Here is a 7500-nt window from a genome sequence, read left to right on the forward strand (position 1 = left end):
ACCATGCCACTTGCCCCTCTCATTCTCTCCACCAATGCTAGTGACGTTGCTATTGATGCAGAACTAGGGCAGACTTGCTTCAAACCCTTTCCTTTTTTCAGTAGAAAACTGTCAAAGACAGAATCTCGCTACTCTACCTTTGACCGCGAATTGCTGAAAGTGTATTTGGCTGCCCTTCACTTTCACTTCTTCTTAGAAGATATGGCCTTTGTCATTCCCACGGACTGCATGCCGCAGATACTCACCTTCACTCAATAGTCTGGAACCTGAAATCTTTTTGCCGTGGCTGAATACAATTGTACACTTCAACACATCCCTGGAAAAATGAATTCTGTTGTCGATATATTTTCATGAAACATATTGGCCACCATTTACATGGGATCGGATTACAATGCCTTGGCAACCCCAATTAAGAGATTTAGAGTACCAAGCAAGTAGGAGATCCAGCATATACCTCCATTTGGAAAAAGTCCTCCTCGATGAATCTAATGTCACTCTCCTCTAAGATGTCAGTGCTGGTAAACCACGACCATAAATACCTGCTCCTATACGCCATCAGGCATTTAATTCTATTCTGCTCTTTCACATCCTTCACATCGATATACTACACAGCTACTGAAGATGAAGTTCATTTTGCACATAATTGTGGGATACTTTACTCCATGTCACCACACATACAAAACTCAGGCTAAAAAACACATACAGAGAGATCTGCAATAAGGAACACAAATTTTCTTGTGCACCGACATTAGCAGTCCACCGCTAACACATAATACATGGGACCTTTCATCATGATCTGTCACACAGCAAGGGCTTTCTTAATCAACCTTCGTGTTACAGAAGACTTGGTCTCTATTCATTGCCTAAAACCTTCTTATATCTTGCCAGACAACATGCCTACAGTGACCCTCTCAAGAGCAAGACACTTATTTCACATGTATGTAATTTTGAATGGGCAGGAATCATGTATCACACGTGTTTTACACACGATCGTATATTGTAATGATATTGCTCGTTTGTTTTATCACTCACTCTTTACTGCATTGATAATAGACCATTTTGAGTGAGATTACTTGCCAAGGTTCTATTTTGTTTGAATTTTTGTGATATTCTTGCTCTCAAGTCTTTGTATATAAGCTCATTGTCTGCTCAATAAATCTAAGATGCACTCACTTCATCTCTCTGTTAGAACCCAACAAATAGATAACACATATACAAACACACACATATATACACACACACACACACACACACATATATATATATATATATATATATATATATACTTTCATATATATATATATATATATATATATATATATATATATATATATATATATATATATATATATATATATATACTTTCATATATATATATATATATATATATATATATATATATATATATATATATATATATATATATATATATGTATATATATATATATATATATATATATATATATATATCCTAATTCTTGTAGGAAGATATGTGTTGTACATCAGGGTAAATGAACTCCCATAATCATGAGAATTCCACAAAATCTAAATATTCAGCATGTTGTTGAAGCAAGATTGCATTTTGGTAGCGAGGGGTAGATAGTTGCCTTTGCGCTCTCGAGTAGACAAGGCTCTCACCCGAGAGAGTGTTTGCTGTGTTTATTGTACTTATAAACCTTTTGTAATAAAGAGAAAAAACCATTTCCTGACATCTCATTATCATCCATCAACATGGGACATATTGGTGTCAGGTGTAAAAATACGTCTGTTTGTGTATGCTGAGAGCAGAGTTGCTCTTTGAGCTGGTAAAATAAAAGTTCAAGATGCCTAGATACACAAGGACTAACATAACAGACCCTACTGCTGCAGGAGATGAGAACGAAGGAGCCGTGGGATATAGCGTTCCCGATGAAGAAGATAGATAGGAAATTATAAGGTAAGAATTGGAAAATAAGCTAGATAATTTACAACAGCTAATGAACAGAATCTTGGTTGAACGAGAAGATGAGCAACCACAGCATATCCAACGTACATAAACGAAGTAAAAAAACATACAAGTGAAAGTACACAGGCACAGCTGAGTGTATATAAGCGAATCATAGTTTGAAAATTGCCAGAACTCCAGGCAAATGATAGGATTTTTTATGATGAACGGCCTAACGAAGGGTTTCAACCGATTGAAGTGTTTTTGAGAGAATTTGAAGTAGCCACATATGGGTGGTCAGAGAAAGAAAAAGCTATTCAAGTAATTAGATTGCTAAGAGATGGTCCTGCAATGGAGGTAATGTACTGGCCACCAAACATTTTATGAAGTTATACTGAAATAAAACGACGTTAGATGGAGAAGAATGCCTTACGTGATGCGAGAAAGGGGGACCTAAAAGAAAATTACGAACCCAAAATTCGGGAAGGTGAATCCATTTATGGTTTTGCAACTCGCATTTTTTGCGATTGAGATTTGTTTGCTACCCGGAGTGCCAATCTTCCAGAAGGTGATAAAACAGAAATTGCCTGTAAACCTATTCGTGGATTAGGAAACCCATACTTATATGGTTATTTGTTCGATGGCAATCGCTCATTAGCAGACGTAGTGAGAGCGATACAAAACATTTTAGAAAGCTTGCCAGAAGCAAAAAGGACTGTGAATAACTGGCATGATTCCTAGAAGTTGGCAGCCATGAAAGGCACTCATCAACCCCCAAAGCCGGGTAGGGGAGAACTCAGTCAGCACGTGAGAAGAGTCTTCAGATGTTGGCCGTGGTGGGGATAGGGTCACTGACAAGTTAAGTGCTCCACCCAAATGATCCCCCAGCTGTTACACTTGTCAGGCCTATGGAGATCTATCTCGAGAGTGCCGTTCAAAAACCGACGATGGTGGGAGGGCTCTGGCACACGCACAGCTCCCACCACCCGACATCCGAAGAAAAGGAAACAAAGGAGGGGGGAGACGAGAGACTTCGATTACCCCCCCCCCCCCCCCACACACTGCCCTGCATGATATCACAAGCAGCAGCCAAGGCAGCACTCCCATTGACGACAGACTCAGAGCAGGCACTGGGATATCCATTGGTATCCCGACCGCATCCCCACAGCACTAGGGAGCAGCGGCATTGCATCTGAGGTCATTGGCCCATACTCCATATATCCCAATGGACGGTTAGGGATGTTAGCATGTAGGATTGACCTGCAAGATAAGTCCATTCGAGCGCTGATTGACACAGCAGCCAGCGTTTCACTGGTTGAAAAAAGATTCTCTTCAAAGCCACTACAGTCAGCGGCATCCATCGTCCTCGACACGCCAGAAGCAAATAAACTACGCATAAACTATAGATGGATCATCAACTTTAAGGTGGGATCTGTGAAGTTTACACATGATTTTTTTGTCTTGGCTACCTTGGGAATTCCAGGAATCGAGGCTGTTTTAGGAATAGATTTCATTTCATATAATAAAATTTTGGAGAAAAGGTACAATAACAGTATAAGCAGGAGGGTACCTTTGCCAATAGAAAGTCATGAGAGAGTAAGTGCTTGTGCGGGCTTGGACAGACATTTAAGTAAGGTAACAGCTGTACCTGAAAGAGGAGAAGTGTTGTCTCCCCAGACACTTACGAGTATATCAATGAAACTGTGTCGCCCTCTTCTGCAAGGATCCAAGGTCGTTGTTAAACTGATTGAAAATTGGGTGTATATGATTTAAGAGGGCTTATCAGAAGTAAAAGAGAACAGCTGATATAAAATAGTTAATTTGTCAAATAAAAGCATTGTGTTAGGAAGTGATTCTGTGTGTGAACTAGAGTTATGTGAAATTGCTAATAATGGGATGTTGGGAGCCAAAAATCCAGCCTGCACAGACGAACGCACTCAGAATATGATTATGCAAGCTCGAAAACTATGTCCGTCAGAATATCAACCTGTAATTAGTGACATTGTCAATGATTATTTCGATGTAATTGCAATTGTAGATGAGTCACTTGGGAGGATTGATCGATCTCCCTTTAGCATTGAAACTGAGCAGGCGGAGCCGATTAGGTCAAGGCCTTATAAGGTGCCCATTTATTTCCAGGGAGAGAGAGAAAAGAAAATTAGTAAATTAAGGGAACAAGGGATAATCAAGGAGAGCGAATCCACCTAGACTTGTCCAATTGTAGGTGTTAGGAAAAAGGATGGCTCGGTAAGATTGTGTCTTCATTATAGGAAGTGGAATGCAGTCACTAAGGATAATGCATTTCTATAGTCCTCGATCGAAGGATTACTTGTTAAGGTACAGGATGGTAAGGATTTTACAACTGTAGATTTAAAATCTGGATACTATCAAATACCCATTCAGGAAGACAGTAAATGTTAAACGGCATCCATAGCTAACGATTAACTATTTCAGTTTAATTTTCTTCCTCTCGGCTTTAAAAATGCTCCAAGTCATTTCTCCAGATTGATGATGGCGGTCTTGTCTCTCTTAATTGGCCATAATGTTCTTGTTTATTTAGACGATATCAAAATTACAGGGAAAACGCCCAAAGAACATAATAATAATATTCATAAAGTCTTAGAAGCATTGCGACGTAACGGTATGAACATTTATTTTTCAAAGTGCAAATTTTCCTGTAAACTGGTGAAATATTTAGGTCACATAATAATCTGAGAAGGTTTCCAACCCTGCTCCAGTAAAGTAGCAGCTATTTGAGATTTTCCCAGAACACGTAACCCTAAGGAAGTAGCTGGGTTCCTTGGGCTTGCTGGGTATTACTGTAAAATTATAAGAGGTTTTGGAAAGATAGCGAGACCCTTAGGTGTTTCAAAGAAACGAAAAATAATAAATTGGGGAGTAGAAGAAGAAAGGTCCTTTAACCATTTGAAAGCTGCCTTAACTAGCAATGAATTACTCGCATATAATTGATTTGCTTGTGTGTTATTAGTGATAACAGTAGCGTAGCTATTGGTAGCGTAGTTTCTCAACGAGATGATAAAGGCAGAGAGAGACCCATTTGTTTTGCTTCCTGGGCATAAAAGGGGCAGAAAAGAATCATAGTACATTCAGTTGAGAGGCTTTGGATATTCTTTGTGTTCTGGAGAGGCATCGGTTCTTTATATTAGGCCAGGCCATTGACTTGCAAAGTGATCATCGCCCGTTACTCGACCCCCTTTTTCAAAGTGGATTTGACCTCTCGACAAGCGAGATGGATTCAGAGATTAATTTGAAGTGTTATCATCCCATAGAAGTTAAAACTAAGAAGGTAGCTGATGCTCTCTTTGGAGGTGCAGTAATAGGAGTAACTACCAGGGTACAAAAGAGGAACGAAGAACGTAATCAAAATATTGAAGAACCCCATCAAAATAGAGAAAATAGAGAACGGGATGGAAATTCTTCCGAGGAACATTCAGAATATGGGAGCGGAGAAAGAGGAGAGAGAGAGAGGGGGGGGGGGAGTTACAGACAATAGGGAGAGAGAGAGAGATATGAGCGGTGAAGGTGAATATATGTGGATGGCCAAGAACATGACCAGGGGTGTCCAGAATGAATGCCCTGATGATGCAGGTTTGATTGATTTGGGATGTTGGGACATAAAAGAAATCCTAGAGGAACAGAAAAAAAAAAGAGGAATGGATGGAAAGAGTACGAGCACTGATTAAAAGGGAATCAGATAGTTGTCAATCGTTTCTGGATGTGCCTCGTGAGAATTTTTTTATAGTAAATGATCTTATATTGTGCTTACGAGAAGAGGGAAGGGGAATTCTTTGCTCGGGTAGTTATTCGGCCCTCTTTAATTAATTGAGCCATCCACATTGTACATGCAAGTCCGTATGTTAGGGCATTTGGGAATTGATAGAACATTAAGGAGAGCACGTGAATCCTTCTTTTGGTTAGGAATGAAAAAATCTATAGAAAATTATATGAAGGTTGTCACGCTCGTAACTGTTTCATTGAATTTTAAAACACTGTACTGGAAGCCAGAAAGTGGCCTGTGATTACTATGAAATCTTATAGTGCATATGGATGTGTTATGACCATTCCCTACTGGTTTAACAAATCATAAGTATTTATGTGTATTTGTGGATGCATTTACTTGGTACACTCAGACTTACGCAATGTTGGATAAATCAGAAAATTCATTAGCTCAGGTTGACTGAAAATTTTGATACGTGATAATAGCCTCGAGTTTATAAATAAGGTGGGGAAATCGGTCACAGACTTCATGGAAATTTAACATATTTCAGTAATCACATATAGGCCTTCAGCTAATGGCTTAGTGGAATCACATAATAGGGAAGTAGTACGAATTTTACATTACTTACTGGCTGATGACCCCCTTCATTGGCACGCCATGCTCCATACAGCTGAGCTAGTTTTGTACATTGCATATAATACTTCTCTCAGGGACACTCCTTTCTTTTTAGTGTATGGACAGGATCCTGTGGTACCCTATATCGTACTGATTAATTCGCAACAATTGTCAAATTATTCATCTGTGTAATGCCGTGTATATTTACTAAGTCTATTGAGGAGAGTAATGAATGCCACTGAAAGGTTTATGAAAAAAACTAATGAAAAACACAGCTCAAAGTATGATGGTCGGTTCAGAACCGCACAGGTAAAAGTATTTGTGGGCGATCGTGTGTATATAAAACGATTACAACCAAGGAAACACAAAAAGTGCATTTGGGTCCATACCGAGTAAAGATTGCTTAATCTAACAGCTGTGATACAAAGCATTATTAATGGCAAAGTGTTTGAACCTTATGAGGCACATATACATGTGGTGCCTGAAGTGGCAGTTTTCAAAAGTGTCAGTCAAAGTGTTCCTCCTTAACCCTGTATACGTGACATTCCTTGAGTTGATGAGTATATTTTTGTTTCTTTGCTGTTGTTTTTTGGACAGACCTCATTTCTTCTGTTGGCGTGTTTTAAATAAATTTGATGATAACAATGTGTTTTTATGTTGATGCTTAATGTGGTAATTTTGCTGTGTTGCAATACGTATAACATTGCTGAGTGAACCTAAAAACAGTCAGAGGTTAAATAGGTCATGTGAGATCAGTCAGGCAGATGTTGTATTATTCATGTATCTATATGATTCCTAGTTGATGGGGCCGGGGCGGTTCCTAAATGGAAAGTGGCTGCGGATATTAAAGTTCAGCCTTGAGAATAGGCAGTGTTAGAAAATGTGTAGATATGAATACCTTTTACTTAATGTTATAAGCGGGGGAGGGAAAGATGAACGATTTTCTCGGGAAAACGGCTAGTGGCCACCAGTTGACAGTTGCGAGTGCAAGTGCATTAGTGATTTAAATAAATGGCGAAAGGGTGGTGGTGAGTTTTATTGCGAAATTGTGCCGTAAATCCGGACAAGTAAAATCGAAGGATGGAGGAATATCTATTCCTACTCCTGTCCCGCCCAAAAAGCCTGTATTGCTCGCAACTAGAGAGGGAGGTTGTTAAGGTTGTGTAACCCGGATGTTGATATGATTTTCTTTTTTTACCTAAAGTATTCTGTATTCTATTTG

The sequence above is a fragment of the Palaemon carinicauda genome, chromosome 9, assembly GCF_036898095.1.
Source record: "Palaemon carinicauda isolate YSFRI2023 chromosome 9, ASM3689809v2, whole genome shotgun sequence".
Lineage (NCBI taxonomy): Eukaryota > Metazoa > Arthropoda > Malacostraca > Decapoda > Palaemonidae > Palaemon > Palaemon carinicauda.